This window comes from Panthera tigris, chromosome A1, assembly GCF_018350195.1.
Source record: "Panthera tigris isolate Pti1 chromosome A1, P.tigris_Pti1_mat1.1, whole genome shotgun sequence".
Taxonomy (NCBI): Eukaryota; Metazoa; Chordata; class Mammalia; order Carnivora; family Felidae; genus Panthera; species Panthera tigris.
The window spans coordinates 10,380,215-10,396,958 of record NC_056660.1 but is presented as its reverse complement, the minus strand read 5'-3'; positions in this window follow the sequence as shown (position 1 = coordinate 10,396,958).

Sequence of the window (16,744 nt, the reverse complement as noted above, 5' to 3'; positions counted from 1 at the left end):
CTTCTAACCTGTTTTCCACGCACAAGCCAAAGTATCTCTAAAATGCAAACATGATCATGTCACTTTCCTATGTTAAATCCCTCAAAGGTCCTCCATTGCTCTTAGGATGAAGTCCAAATTCCTTATCTTGGCTTACAGACCCTGTTGGGTCGGACCTGGTTTATCCCAACTCCCTCTCTTTCCATCCATACCCCCCACCATCAGCACACATCTCTGCTTCCCAGAGTTATTGAAAAGCCCCTAATTCTGTGTGGTCTTTTGGTCTCCATGAATTCTGCATTTTTTCCCGCTTACGTCTGCTCCTGCCCTCCATACTTCTTTACTTTAGACTTGACTCCTCAACGCACACGTTTGCACAAATACATGTAAGAATGAACGCAATGATATTGTGAAGAGTAAGATTTAATTGTTAACTGTTACACACTACAAATTCTGTAGTGATTTTACAGAATTAACATGTAACTTTACAGAATTAACATGTAACTTTACAGATTAACATGTAACTTACAATTTTCAATGCTGTCATATTTTTATCTTGATTACCCCCCCCCCACCAAGTCGGTTTCAATGTTTGACATATTCTGAAGTAAGTTCTGTTTCAAATTAAAAGCAACTCCAATATGTAGAGTGCTCTGGCCATCTCTCTTGAGGTCTGCAATTGTGCCCTGATGAGATTAGATGTAATCACTCCGGCTGTCTGTGTTTGATTTGGCCTGGTCTTGACTTTGTAAAGGAGTATACAGTAACATTAATAAGACATTTAATTCACATAAGAGGTATTTAATTTTCCCATTTGCTAAATTAACAGTACAATAGATAATCTAGGAGAATGATGAAATACAGTTTACCTGCCCATTTTTTACTAAATTTTACAGTTCCTAGAGAGCCTTAGAAAAAGTATCATAGTACTTTCTGTAGTTCCATAGGAAAATAATGCATTTGGAAACATTCTCTCTCTCTACCTCTAAACTTTTACTTTCAACTATTGAAATTCAGGATCATACATGGTAAGAATTCACAATTTTTGCTGGTTGTTGGTTACTGCCCAAATATCTGGCTAATGGTCAGAAGTCCTCAATTGTTTTAATGCCAAGAAACCCTAAACTTTCTATAACTTTAATCCAGGAAGCTTTTACTAAGCATTTACTATATTTCAAGGCTTTCCTTCTTGAAAGAGCCCTTATTTAAATCGACCTGCATGAGTGATTGTGTCCAGGATGTGAAGGAGTAAATGTCTAAACACTGACATTGACTCTAGGACTCTGAGTGATGAGGCTGTCTCAGGGGTGGGCTTTCCCAAATGAAACCTCCTGATGCTTTGTATGATGCTGGCACCCTTTCCTGCTGCTTGCCCCTCAGAAGCTGCATGGTTGTGCCCAGATAGGTGGGGTCCTGTGTCATACAGTGGTGTTATAGAATACCACTAGGATAGGTCTGGAAAATGAGGGACTTGTGATAGTAAGTTCTTAAAGAGTTCCCTAAATCAAGGTTTTTATAGCCAAGGTTCGTCTCTCCAGTCATGGTTTACACATGATTCCCATTTCCAGCAACCCAAGCGTTCCTGTGGTGAGTTCTGCAAGACTTCTTAGGAGTCATTGCTGGAGCTGTGCATGGGATCAGGGCTGAGGTTGGGGTGGGGTGGTCTTGAGAGGTCACCCACGGCCCTGTACCCTGGAAAATCTTACATCCAAAGGGCAGGGACTGGGCCTGTGCCTCCTACCCTGCCTTTGTAGCAGCACTCGACGCTGAATCCGAGAATGAAGCAGGAAGTTTTTCAAAACGGATGAGTTTATCCTCACCAAACTGGTCCTTTTTATTGCTTGAGAGCAAAGTCGAAAATGAGATGAGACCAAACTCAACAATTTATACATTTAAGGGACCAGAGCAAATGAGAGCGCGAAGATTTGGTAGAAAATAAGATCCCTCCCAGACATAGTATCAAAAACGTGGGCAATCTGCCCCAAAACAAGTCAGCAGTGCAGGTATGGTGCTGGGGCCCTGCAAAAAGAGTCTGGGGACATTGGGAGAAAAAGAATAGGCAGCACTTGGCTTCTGATGAGGAAAGATGGGTGGAAGACGTGAAAATAAAAACAGTTGGAGCGTGACTTCTTAGGTGTGCTCATTACCATCAGTGAGGCCAGCTGTCCCTCTGTACTAGAAAGGAGCAGTTGCTTGTAACTCACCTGTCTTCCATATGGGGGGTGGGGATGGGAGTGGAGAGGCTGTCCGTTGGATCCCTCAGACCCCTCCAAGCCCAAGCCCAGTATGCTGTGGTGCAGGGAGAGCTGTGAGCTACCAGAGGGGGTAACCTGCTCATCGAGCCACACCATCTCTACATGGGAGCCATGTGACAGAGAGGCTGACCTCTGGGAGGAAGGGGAGGGCCGGGAAGGAAGGATGGAGGATGTCCCCTGCGGGATACTGGGGCATCCTTAACAGCCTTCCCTCGACCTCAGCAGTGCTTCTCCAAGTATCGGTTTTATAAATACTCGTTAAATTGCATGTTATTTAGGCACTTTTCTGCATGTTTTATTTTACGACATTAAAAATGTTAAAGAACAGAGTACAAGAACACAAAAGCAAGCCTCTTCCTGGCATCTTAGTAACTGGAGGACTTTGGGCAGTAAAAATAAGAATAAAAACTATTGAATGCTCGTTGAATGCTTGTACTAAACCTGCATTATGCAGCAGTCCCATAGGTTAGATACTATTGTGCCCATTCTACAGATGAAGCTACCTTAGCAAGGAAGGAGTCTGCCCAAAATTATACCCCCCTTGAGAGGCAGGGCCAGGTTTAAACACAAGGTCCTCTTACCGGTCTACCTAGAACCCACTGTCCTGCCGGGTCACAGGACTATATCCAGCTTGGTGCTGGCACAGCTACTCGAATGACACCGTGCGGTCATGCTATTCCTGGAGATAAATGTAGAGTAAGGTTATTTTCTGAGATGGTAATTTGAAGATGCGGTATTTGACAGCCTACTTTAAAGACTGTGCTCGCGAGATATGCATAATGTGATTATTTTCGTTGCTTTTAAGAGTGTGTTTTGATTCAACATGTTTCTGCTGGGGTGTACACGGAAAATGGCTGGAAGGGCTCAAATACTTCCAAAGAGTTTTACTTTTGTTAAATGGCATATCACAATACGAGTACATGTTTGACTTTCTCTGTAGCTCCTGGTTTGGTCTCTGGCTGTGCGTGATAGACCAGTCAACCCCTCAGGACCCTGTACAGTAGTCCTTCTGCCCCTAAGGAGCAGTAATTTGGACAGTCACTGGGTTCTGGTGACGCTGGAGAGCCACACAGCTGGTGGAACACAGACCCACGCTCCCTGGAAAAATGACTGAGCACACGGGGACCAAGGAGTGTTGAACCATTTCTTCAACTGCTGTCTCCCACTCCACAGACCAGGGCAGTATACCTGGGCGTGGGGTTGAGGTCCAGGACTTTGGGGACATGGGTGACTGTCACTGACTCTGTGTTTGAGCCAAGGCCATGGGTCCTGGTCTCTGTGGGTCCTGGAAATTGTTACTCCACAGTGTCCCATCTGGTTCCCCCAAACCCTTATGCTCATAACCCTGGTACTATAATGCCATCACCACGCTTCCCAAAAAAAGAGGGATGCATAGGTCTGGGTATAAATGGCAGAAAGTTGAGGGATACACAAGCCGCTCAATAAAATGCGTGTTACGTGCCTGAAGTATTCAATTAAATATGATTAAAGTTGCAGGATCGTCCCCATAGCCTGATTCTAAGAGACTCCTGTGTATCTGAGCCTTGTTCAAGTTCACAGCTCTAAGATCAGGAAAGGTTCAGGCTGTGTTGGCCTGAAGAGGCTGAGGGTGATATGTCAGGAGAGTGTTCATGCCCAAATGTGCTGCACTGGCCCCTCATATTGTCCCTGGTGTGGCACGAGAGCAGTGGTGTGCACCTTGCGGGAGGACAGGCTCCCAGTCTACAAGGCCCGGCCTGAGGGGAACAGTGTTCAAGGGCTGTGTATCTGCTTCCGCGAGCCAACCTGGGACCTGGACGCTCAGACCTCCCATCTGTCGCTGGGGGGGGGGGTGTAGCTGTTCTCTCTGCTGTCTACCCTGTTTGCCCAGACTAATTTATCCTTTAGAGAAACAGATCTTGTTTGGTAGGCCTACGACCAGTCTATCAACCTGGACCTATTATTGCCATTTGTCAATATGGCGGGGGGTGGGGGCGGGGAATACAAATATAAACATGAGTATAGTGAGTAGCAAGGACAAAATTGCCTGAACTTTCCGACGAAACTGCAACGTTTCAGAAACCGACGGAATCAATGTCTTGGGGCGGCTTTGGGCTGGCCTAGCGTAAGATCTGGGCAGGTGTGATCGCTACCAGGGGAGGTGGGATAATATAAATTCATTCTCCTCTGCCCTTAGCAACATTTGTTGGCTTGCAGAGCAGATTCCCAGAGGCTGGCTCCCAGGAGTGAATGATCGGGACAAGCTCTCTGTGGGCTACAGGGCGGCACGCGACTGAGAGTTGTGGGTATAGTGTTGTCACGGAGCTCAGGCTAGGAACTGCGGCCTCCGCCACCTCCCGTGCCCTCTCTGGCAAATCACATCTCGGCGCCTCCTTTTCCTCCTCGGAGGAAACAACGACGGCAACGTGAGGACCTACCTCTCAGAGTTGTGAAGATTAAACGGGTTAACTTGCGCGAGGCTCTTAGGAAGTGGCAGGGAGCAAGCACTCAGTAAATGTAAGCTGGCAGCAATGGCAGGAGGCCCAGGAGCAGCAGAAGGAGGAGGAGGACTGTCGGGGAAAAGCAGCCATCCTTCCCAGAGATCTCAGCCTGGTGCTCAAGGAAGCCAGCTGCTTTGGCGAGAGGCTCCCCTCTGACGTCGATCCTCCATTTGCCCATCGGTGGTTTGTAGCCTTATCGTCCACGCTCTTAAATCCTTGAACAGTTGCAGGCACTTGTTGAGAAGAACCCCCGTCGGCTCCCGTGGGCCACATGATATTCTCTTCCTCCCTCTCCTTTCTCCTCTTCGTGGAAGCACGTGATTTCCATACTCAAGATTTCCAGGGGGACAGAGAGCAAAGTTCACACCACAGGGGGAAAAACCTGGCCTCTGGATGCCACGTGATCTCATTTTCCATTATGTTCCCTTTCATCCAGATCCGTACCTCGCAGGCTTTTTCAGTGCTAACCTGGAGAGAGAGAGAGGGAAGGAGGGGGAGAGAAAAGAAACTCAGCTTTTCGATTGGCCCCCTGAACTGTTTTCCTTAGATGCTGGACAGAGGCTACCTTGTTCTGGTTCAACAGTGTAACTAAGCAGTGATGGGTAAAGGAAAATACATTCCTCCCCAGATGTGATTTCGCATATGCTTTTCAAGCACACTCCTCATTCAAGATGTTAGTGTAAACCATCAGCAGCAGGAAAGGACTGGGGTGCAGGACAACACTGGCCCACTCAGGCTTCTGGTTTTCAGCGCTGGGACCCTCCCTCACCTCAGGAGTCAGGCCATTGCCTCAGCAGTGAGACTGGGTGTGACCCAAAGCACTTCACAAAGACAAGTGACCTCAGAGAGCTGAGGGGAAAAGATTGTCTTCCTGCCTTTTGAGTTTCAAAAGCCTAGACCTTTATGGGAATAAAAAGGCCTTTGGCTTTAAAAGATTTGGGAGACCGTTGGGTGGGTGACAGCAAGACTCCTCCTCCTCCACAGCCCATTGATGGAAGACTCCTCCCACTGGGGTGGAAGAGAGAGGGACGATGCAAAGGCTGATATTTGCAGGTCTCTGGAAGAGATCCTGCTCTCCAGGTGGAGTCCTGGGAGGTCTGTGCCATAGTTTCCAGGAAAATCCCTAGAAAAAAATGGCCAGACTCCTAAAAATAGATGAATAAGGGAGGGGTATCTAGGAAGATGAGGCCTTAGGTGGCCTCTAGAAACTTCAGTGCAGTTAGGCTAGCCGAAAACCTGAAGCTGGTCCCTTTGTGTTGGAGACATGGTATATCACTCAGAAGATGGGAACATTCCTGCAGCATCCTGTGTGGTCCAACAACTGTGGGCCTAGTGCAACAATGGACATCACAGTGGGCAATGTGTGGACAAGTGACCCTTTTGTAAAGCCCTGGAATTAGGACCCTGAGCCCAAAGTGTGAGGACCCCTAATTGGGCCATGATTATTTTTCCCACTTCCCCATCAGTTTGACAGCTTCAGAGGTATGTTTCTGAGATACCAGGACATTTAGATAGTGATGCATCCTAAAAGAATACAAAATCGTGTGTACATCATGGAGTCTGTGTTATCACCGCTACAGAGGACAATGGTAAGGTTATCAGCAGGTGTCAAGAGACCCATAACCTGACGGATCCCAGGATTGGACATCTGACACCCAGGCCACTGGCATGTCCAACAGAAACTGCAGGGGCAGCCAGCCATGCTCGCTGGGGATAAGATACCCCTTTCCTAATGCCAGAAAGTACATTATTCCCCTTCCCCTCAGTCACTTAATGTCACCTCCAAAAAGAAAGGCAGGGGAAAGTGGAGAGAAAAGAAACCCTGGGAAACAGAACATTTACCTCACCATGGAAAGCTCTGGACTTGACAGTGGTTGAGAAAGCAGCATTTGAGTATATATGAAAAAAATCCCTGGATTCGACCGAATGCCAAAATGGGAAAGAATGAGTTCTCTGTTCTCAAGACCAAAGTTGAATTCCGCATTTGAAAGAATTGTCACATTTGCTCGCATTCAAGTTCACAGTGGCCCAGTGTAGACTTGCATTACGTGTCCCAGGAGAGTACAAGAAAAGTAGTATTGCAAGAGTATTCTAGAAGAACAAAGTGGGAAAGCAGCAAGAAGTTCTAGTCATGGCCCGGCATGTCCCGGCGTGTACTGTGAGAGGGGTTATAGCAGAGAAACATTGCTCTTAAGCTAGAAAGCCACCTACTGAGATTCATTTCACTTTAGAAAATTCACAAAGGTAGCAATGCAGAAAGAGCAGAAGTGTGACGTTAGGGGTAGGAAGCCAGAAGGGTAGCTTGACATTTACCAGTCCAGGAGATAGAAGGGCAAAGTTGAGAAGAAGGGATGGATTTCAAGGAGATTTTGGAGGTAAAAAGTAAGAGAACTTGGTGTTTGATGCTTGGCTGAGGAGAGGGTGAAGGAGGGTGCAGGATCCAGGGTCGTTTGTAGCCAGCTCCTTTGGACAATTAATGTGCATGAGAGTAGCATTTGCTAGTTTTACCAGGGAAGGCAGGGGCTGAGAGGACAGCAGTTTTGGTGGTGAGGAGAAATAAGGAAGGTACTGAACTTGAAGCACCTGTGAAACATTCACTGGGCTAGGTCTGCTAGTCAGGAAGTATCCACAGAGATCTAGAAAGGAGTAAGTATTTGGGAGTCTCCAACATACAGATGGTAGCTGAAGTCATGCTATGTGTGAGATTGCCCAGAGGCCAGGCATAGAGTGAAAAGAGAAAAAGGGCCCAGAGGCAGAGGATAGGGAGGATGGGTGTTGGTCAGAGTAAGAGGAGCCCCTGGTGAGCTCTGGCCATGAGCAGCCAGAGGGCTGGGAAGTGAGCCGAGAGAGAATAGGTTCAGGGAAATGAATGGAGGAGTGGCCAGTTGGGTCAGATTCCCAGAGGAGTCTGGTAAACTGGCAGCTTTAGAGTCAAAAGTCTCTGAGTTCCAAGGTTTCTGCATTTCCTCTCTCTTATGGTTGCATGATTCTAGATGAGCTCAGGGTTGTTGTAGACTGCCTTACTGAACCGCCAGCCAAGATGGGATTTTGTTTTTGTTTTTCTCCTACTGTTTCCCTGATTTTGATAAGAACAGATAAATAAACCTGACAGTGACTGTAGAATGGCAAGAACTATGTGGGGGGCAACTCCAGCCTTCTGGGCAGACCCCAGCCCTGCTGTTCCTGTGAGACTTTCACTTTCTCAGCATCTCCTTTGAACTCTAGATGCTGTCATCTCCCAAGAGTCACTTAAACATTTTACAGGACTATGGCCAACATACAAAATTGTCTAAGTAGCCTGAGAATTATTCCAGGGCTACAGTGTACCCTTTTCTTATAGTGGACCCCAGACAGGATAGATCCACACTTTGGATTGTTTCCAAACCTTCTCTGTGGCCATTCCTCTCCTTAGGAGTTGGATAGCACTCAGTGATAATCTTACTCTGGTTTCTAGACTTGTATAAATCTCTGTCCCCTTTTTATCCTACTGCATGGGTCACCTGAAGTATGCCCAATCACTTTGGGTTTTTTTGCTCACAAATGGAAATAAAATGGATTAATGAAACTCCCCCCCCCCAAGCATTTCTCCTCTGAGATAGGTATTTGGAAAGGTCTCCAAGGTCTCCATCCTCCCTGCTGGTCTCCTCCAGTCCTACTCAGATGTAGACAGGAGACCCCCAAGCTGTGAGTTCAGCTCCATACCATTCCTGATCACTTCAGCTCCCTAAACATGGTATTTGATGTGTGTCCAGTGCATTCTGGGATACCCAATTGGTCCACTAAGTCTTACTTTAATCCCAGCATGGTGACCTGTCTACATCTTATTTTCCTGCTGTGCTATAATTAGCTATACACTAGGATGGGAATTTGTGCCAACCAAATTTGTACTCCCCTTGTCCCATAGCCTCACCTATTCATAGCCACCTCCTTTTTATTCTCAAGGGACTCTCAAGAGGTATTGAGCCCAGCACGCCTCTCCTATATATCATCTAATGGTTTATCCATTCAACAAACATTTTTGTGCCAGATACTGGACTATAATGAATTAAAACTCAGTCTTCGCCCTCATGGGACTTGCAGCCTCCCCAGGTATACAGACAAGAGAATTGATATGACAATGCCATGATAAATGCTAGGTTGTGGTGGAAAAGGTGCATAGCCTGGCAGTCAAAGTCGAGAAGTTTTCTCTTGAAGGATATCTATGTTGAATAGTGAAGAATTGTAAGGTCAAAGGGGAAGAGAAAGCAGGGAATGGCATTCCAAAAGGAATAGACACCAGGTTGAGGAAGTCCGCATGATCCATCAGAAGAACCCAGGTTTTAGGCTGTGTGATGACCCGGGGTTAGAGCAGAGATCAGGGGCACATGGTGAAAGCCTGGGCCTGTCAGAAGAATCTTGGACTTTATCCAGTAGGCAATGAGGAATGGTGAAAAAGATTTATCAGTGGAATAACAGGATGAGGCTATCTTCTAGAAGATCTTTGGAAGGCCCTGACTTGCTTTACTCAATGGGCATGGGCAGGGAAGAGCATGCTGTGGAGAGGACCGTCAAATCATCTCTCTGGAATGTCATGACATGGACATCATTTTTTTCAAAAAAGAAATGTACCTGCACATGTGGAAGAGATTGGATCTTGGATGCTTAGACTTGAAAATGAAGTAGCTAGTTTTCATTCCCCTAGTTGGAAATGGCGTGTGTTCTGATTTATTTTTGCTAGTCACTGGTGCTCACTGTCCTTCATCCCGAAATATTTATATGCATCCCTTGATAAGCCTTCTGCAAATCCTCATTACGGAAATCTAATGGTCATTAATTTCTTACTTTGAAATTTTCCAGTTTTTGACGCTGACTCGGGCCTCGGATGGATTGGAACAAATCCATTTAACGCTGCCATAGGGGCAGTACCCAGGAAAAGAATACCAGAAATCTCAATCCACCTTGAACCCCAGCTTTGTGCATTCGGTAGAGGGTTGTGAGGATGTTTACGGTGGCTTGAGCGAACCCTTATTTAGTAATGGGACTGCTTTCCTCAGCTGCCCATGCCATATCCTTCGTCAGGAAACACTTCTCCCCACAACATGGTAGAGATCAGTGCTGAACCTATGATGCACAGGGTCTTGTAGGACATGCTGGGTACAGGTACCAGCATGTAAGGAGCTACTGTCAAAGAAGCAGCCCTTGTCAGAGCATCAGAGGGGGGATGTCCCTGAATGTTAAAACACACATTTGGTTGGTCTCCCAAATAAACCTGTTCTGTGAGGTGGAAGAACCACTTCAACTGGAGGAGATGATACAGAAAGCCCCAAGCTCAAGCTCAAGTGGCTTGCGAAAAAGAAATACGTCCATATTCCCATCTCCTGGCAGAAGATGTTAAAGACCGTTTCTTTAAAAGTGATATTTCAAACGTCTATCGTTTTTAAGAACTGAAGCCTTAACCCTTGAAGGTGGTGTGGAACAAGAAAGCATTCAATAGGATGAAAATAAATGAAGCACAACAAAGCATTTCAGCCTTCAGTGATAACCTTGGGCAAATCCAGACCACTCAGTTCTGGCATTCCTCTCCCGCTAAACCGTGTGGAATCAACAGTAAAGAGTTCTCTCGCAAAAGTCCAGGAATGCCATTGGGCAGCCCAATTGCAAAAGAAGTTTTTATGTAAATCTGAAAGAGGTGAAACAAATGGAAGAAACCAATGATTCTCTTTTGTTTGATGAAAATGAACACCCTTTACGGATATTAATGAAACTATTAGATGTGACAGTACGGTCCTTTGGACTACAGCAAAGGCATGGAAAGACTTTAGCAGCCTGAGGTTAGCCAACTAGGACAACAATTCCGCTTGTGTGCTCCTGGGGACGATCACTAGAACCTGTGATGGCACTAGCCAGAAGTTTTCACATGCCATTAACAAAGAGTTAAGAAGCATGCCTGAGAGGGGAGGAAGGCTGAGTGGCACTGACCTGCCACCTGAGGAAATGCCCGCATGCTGGATAGTGGTGGTACAGCTGGGGGACGTGGTGAGAAGGAAAGGAGGTGGTTCAGGAGCGGGGGAGAGGTGGAGGAGAGTGATGGGAAAGGATGGGATTTGCAAAGACGAGGGAAGGGTGTGGCAGAAGGAGAGCTTCTGAGGGTAGCGGAGTGGAGGCCATGGTGGAAGTGAGGACTATTGAGGTGCATATGGAGAAGGTGGAGGTGATGGTGAATATATAATTGTTTGAAAAAGAACTTCACAAATTAGATGCTTATCCTTGATAGACACTTCAGGCATAACATCCTAAATAACAGGCATGAATGTCATCTTTGAAGTAACCACTTCTTATTCTTGAGTCTGATTAATAGGTAAGAGTGCTGTTTTGTACTAAAAATTGTTCTTTTAGGAGAAGCGATTTTTTCCCTCCTACTTCATGTATCCTGAGCATGACAGGTCTTTTTAAGCCAAAAAAAAAAAAAAACCCCAAAAAACAAAACAAAAAAAAACCCACTAATATTTTAAACAAAAACAACTTTTAAATAAAACATATATCACCAGCAAACATAAAAAATGAAAGTATGGTGTCATAATTGAATGTAGACTATAATCTATATTCAGTTTGAACACGTAACTCTGAATCAATTACTCCACTTACAATGCAAAGAAATATCAACTAGTAGCCTCATTCAAAATTGGTAGCCTGATCAGTGCAATATTTTTTGAAAGTGGTTAAGCAAAGTAAAAATTCCTAATCCTCTCAACCTGTACGAAGGTTGATTAAGGTTTTCTCGGGAACTGAGGTCAGGTCACAGGGGGCAGATGTTCCCCTGTAGCTAACAGCTTCTAAATAAAGACTCCCTGGGCAGCAAGAGAAAGGAAATATTTCTTAGATGCTGCTGGCTTAGCCACGGGCAAAATTAGGATGTCAAAAGAGGCAACAGCTGGTCTCTCTCCCTGTTTTCCACCACGTAGGGACCTCCAGCCCCCAGAACACTGCCTAGCCTGTAGCCTTACTCAAATCTGATACGAGTGCATGCAAGGAAGGAAGGAAGGAATGAAGTGAATGGCGAATTTGGTGGGCATTACCAAGCTCCCAGAGCCCATGGGCCAGCAGCGGAGACAGAATAGCACAGAAAACAATGGATAATAGAACAGAAAATTAAAATAGAAAATAAAACACCGAAGGAAGGTGTTTGGCAAGAAGGACAGCACGCTGGAGGCACCTCAGGGTTCTTGCCCACATTTCCCCTTTTCTGTGTTTTCCTTTTTTTCCCACCCCACCTGTATCTGCATTTCATTCATTCAACAAGAATTCTTTGGACACCTGTAACACACACACCAGTAGTGAATGAAATATGCCAGGTTCTACCCTCAGAGAGCTTACATTCCAGTAGAGAGACTGGAAATACATGGCTGTCAAAGATAATAAATGCTATTAAGCCCATAACCTAAGATAACATGGCAGTGATGGGAATTGGAGGACCAATTCATATAGGATGGTCAAGGAAAGCGTCTCTGAGGAAGTGACACTGGCCTTCTGCCCACTACCAGAATGGAAATTGGCCTTTCCCCAGGCAGTACCATCACAGAGAGTGACTTTCAAACTGAAAATATCCCCAAGAAAGCAGAAAAAAGACATCTCACTATAGAAAGTAATAAGACAACTCCTAGCAGCTAATTATTTTACATCCCTGCTCAGAAGAGCTAAAAACATGAGGAAAATTGTACACATAATCCTGGAAACTGAGTCATCTTTGAGGAATTACGGAGAATCAGAGGGGAGCCAAAAAAGTGCTGATTATTCACAGAAGGAAAGAAAATGAGGATTTGGGCCCAGATCGTTCAGCTTAATGTGAATTCTCAGCAAAATGCAAGACTGGCTTTGAAAGAACTGGTGCATACGTCCTCAAGGGCCCCCTCTGTTCACTCAGCATGCCCATGGCTTGACGTCACGCTGCATTTCCCAAATAGACCCTGCTGGATGCTATTCGCCTGGATGTTCGGAGCATGTTATGCCCGCTTCGAAACCCGAGTTCATCATACCCACACCCATATGTCCCTCTTTCTCTCCTTTTAACTTAATTTACTCCCATTCATTCATTGACCCATTCATTTCACAAACACTTAGCACTAAAATGGCAGTCAAGTTGCTACATGCTCTTGAGGCAAAGAAGAATGCACAGTACGGTGTGGACCCACCAACTTCAGAGTTAGGCAGTGGGAACACCAGCCAACCTAGGGACTTCCAGTGAACTGACTAATGTGCATGTGGACAAACTGCTTACCCGTGCTGTGCTTCCGTTTCCTCATCTGTAAAAATAGGGGTGATGGCATAGGCTTGGCGGTAGAACACGTGCGGAAGGAGGGAAGGGCAAAGGGAGGAAAGGAAGAAGGGAGGTGCGGGAGAGGGGAGAGTGGGAAAACGGAGGGAGGGAGGGAGGGAGGGAGAGGGGAAGAATTGGCACTTACCCCATTTGTGAGGATTAAATGGAATGCAAGCACTTCACACAGTGTCTGACACGTGGCAATATCTATAAATACCAGCCCTCATTTCAAGGATCTCACCATCTAGGGAGAAAATAGGAACACAGTTCAGACAATATTAATAGTTAACACTTATTGAGTGCTTATAATGTGCCTGGCACTATTCTAAACACTTGCTGCATCCTCAGCACTGTGAGTTGGGGGTCCTATTAGTAGTACTTAGTATCCTGACTCCATATTTGAGAACCACAAGCGTGAAACGATTAAGCAACTTGCCCAACGTTGCTCAAGGAGTGAGTGGGGAGCAGAGCTGGTATTCAAACTCAGGCGCTGTGGCTCCAATCGCTACAATCTATTGCCTCATGAGCTAATGCAGTAACCGTGATGTGCACATGCTATTGATGGGGGACTTGCAGCGCAGTAACGGGGCAGTGTGGCTGAGGAGCTGGTCTGGGGCAGAAGGACTCCTGCATTCGGGGGTTCCAGGATGCCCGTGAGGAGTCAGCCCCGGGAAGAGGAGGCAGAGAGCACCACATAGAAGACGACACGAGTCGGGTTCTGTGTCGCTGGGGCAAGAATGGCAGTGCAGGTGGTGCCGCATTGCACACCATGCTAGGGGCTTGGACTTTATCCTCTGAGCAATGGGGAGTCACAGAGAAGAAGGGCGATGGGACTCGCGCTGCAGAAAGATTGCTCTGGAGGCTGAACGGATGCAAGGAATATATGACTGTGGAGGAGGGAGGTCAGTGAGAGGCTGCTGCTGGGGTGTCTGAGATAGTGGACAAAGGTAGGGGCAGATTCATGACCTATTTAGAAGATACCATTGGAAAAACATGCTTGTTGAATGAAAAGGCTGAAGGAGGAAGAGGGGACGAGGAGGGCTTTAAGACTTGACTTGGGAGCTGGACGGACGGTGTATCATCTGTTGGGCAGGAAATGTAGAGAGGAACATCAGCGTAAAGATCTCAGGAGCACGAAGTTTCCTGTGTCCCAAAGTCAGGGAGTTCCCCTTCCCCTTTTATAAAACTTCCTTTTATAATAATAATAAACTTAAAAAATATGGAAAAGAAGTACAACAAAGACCCATCACCTAGATAACTAATTCGTCACAAATTGAGTTTGCCACATCTGCTTCATATGCACGTTATATATATTTGTATAGTCCTACACCGATCTGTTTTGATTTTTATTACTGTCAAATCATTTTAAATAAGCTACAGACGACATTACGTTTACCCTTAAACACTTTTGCCTATATCACCAAAAAATATTTAGCTGAATGATGACAATACCATTGTCACACCTCAAAAAATTAATTACCTAATATCATCATCTCATGATGCATCTACATGCAAATTCCCCTAATAATTTCTGGAATTATTTTATAGATTATTTTTTCAAAACAGGATTAAAGTAATGACCCCATATGGCTTTTGCTATGTCTTTTAAGTCTCTTCAAATCTGTAACCACCCTCCTCACATTTTTCATGACATTGACTTGTTAATAAGACAAAAGCCAGGTGTCTGATAGGATGCCTCATACTCTGGACTTGTCTGCTGGTTTCATCACTCTGTCTTTTAATTTGTTCCTCTACTCCCTACATTTCCAGTGAACCGAGTTTAACATTTTGATGAGCATCCCATTGCTGATGCCATATCCCTTCACATGCTATTTCACATCCCATCAGTGTCAAGATTTGGTTTCAAAATACCATCCTTCACATGCCACTAAACAAAACTTGACTGATTCCAAGTCTGGGACGGGGAACAAAGAAGGTGAGCCTTGTTCTGGAAGGCACAGAAGCACCCAGATACTAATGGGTCATGTCCGAAAAAATAAATAAATAACCAATCTAATGGGGCCCACTTGTCAGAGGGGCCTTATTTGATACTTTGAGCATCGGAAAGAATGACTGGGATTGATTAAAATACATTGAATGTATAAATCTGTATAGTACTCAATAATCAATGATAATACTCTAAAAAATAACAAATCCTGGGTCACTTGAAGATTCAGGAGTGGTTCAGACACTGCTGAGGCAGTTTCTCTGGCTGGTATCACAATTGGATCCACACGTCTGTGTCTTGAGTCTACGGTATGCCAGCCTTCACCTAAATTTGGACTGTGACCTCACCTGGGACCTCACCTGTCCCTTACATGTGCCTGGAACAATTGGTAAAGGTCATGGGCACTGAAACTAGATCCCCCCCCCACCCGCGGCCCCAGGAATTACTTAAGTCTCATCAAAAAAGATAACCTACCAAGCATCACATTCTCATTTTAAAGTAAAATTGACATCGTATCCCCAAACTCACCTAGTGCTGCACAATTCTTGTCACTATTACAAACCAAAAACAACAACAAAGAATTAATAAATGTGCCTTACTAGTAAATATTCTTCTTCTGGCTCTGGCCCCACCCTAGGTATTTTTCTAAAGTTGACTTCTGTACAATAACAATAAGTAGGAGTTTTTTCTTTAATATTTATGAGAACTGGATTAATTTCCTTCATATGAACAGCCGCCAAAAACACCAAACAAAATTCTACTTCAGAACTTAATAAAGTATACATTTGTTCATTAAAGGTCACCTCCTTCAGACAAATTTTTTCTTTTGACACATTAACATAGTAAACTAACATCTAATCTGTGGTACCAAATGAAACAGATATATAGTAAAACATCACAAGGATGAAGGAAACAATCTTTGTAAAAATATATGCAAGAAGATAGAGTTCAAAAAGGAACATTCAATATCTTTTTTGTTTTTAATGCAGAAAATACGTCAGATAAGGACTTCTCCAACCAGTTCTGTTTGGATCTTAATAGAATCTTAATTCTCCCCTCTGTTTACCAACAATTGGAAGGCCTTATTTTGGGCCCTTCTTGCCTACTTTTCATCGTACGGACATTTGTTCAAAGGCCTGCCCAGTCATTCCTGTAGATTCTGTAGGAATGCTATCTTACATCATATTCTAAAACACAATTTTAGTCATGTTTTAGAAAGCCACCCTCATACCTTCTCCCCTAACTCTTGTGCTCGCTCGCTCTCTCTCTCTCTTTCTCTCTCTCTCTTTGTCTTACACTAGAATAGATTTTTAGCTGGGAAACAATTTTTAAAGTTGATCCCATTAGCCATGATGTTGAGGCAGGGGTTTTTCAAACACGCTTCAGAAAAGCACAGTGTGTATTCATCTCCAGGGCTGAGATTAAGAAACCATTCACTGGTGTATAACTCATTTCAGCATTGGCTTAAAGTTAGAATAGTTTTACTGTGCAGACATCAAGTATTATATTCAAATACTAAGCACTAGAAGTTTTCCTGGCTGTGGATAGAAACAGAGAGCAGGGGCATTGGGCAAGCCACAAAACCAGCCAAACAGGCTTGTACCTCACCTATATCATCTGCCACAGGGAAAGTGATTTCAGCTTGGGTTTCAAAAAGGCCTAGGAGATGCTTTCTAAAAATTCGTCTCTACTTGGCATAAACCTTTTTTTTTTTTTTTCTGCACAAATATTCGACTCTCATGAAGGGGACAACATAGAGCCTAAAAAATGGGGATGGTCTTCTGTTGGG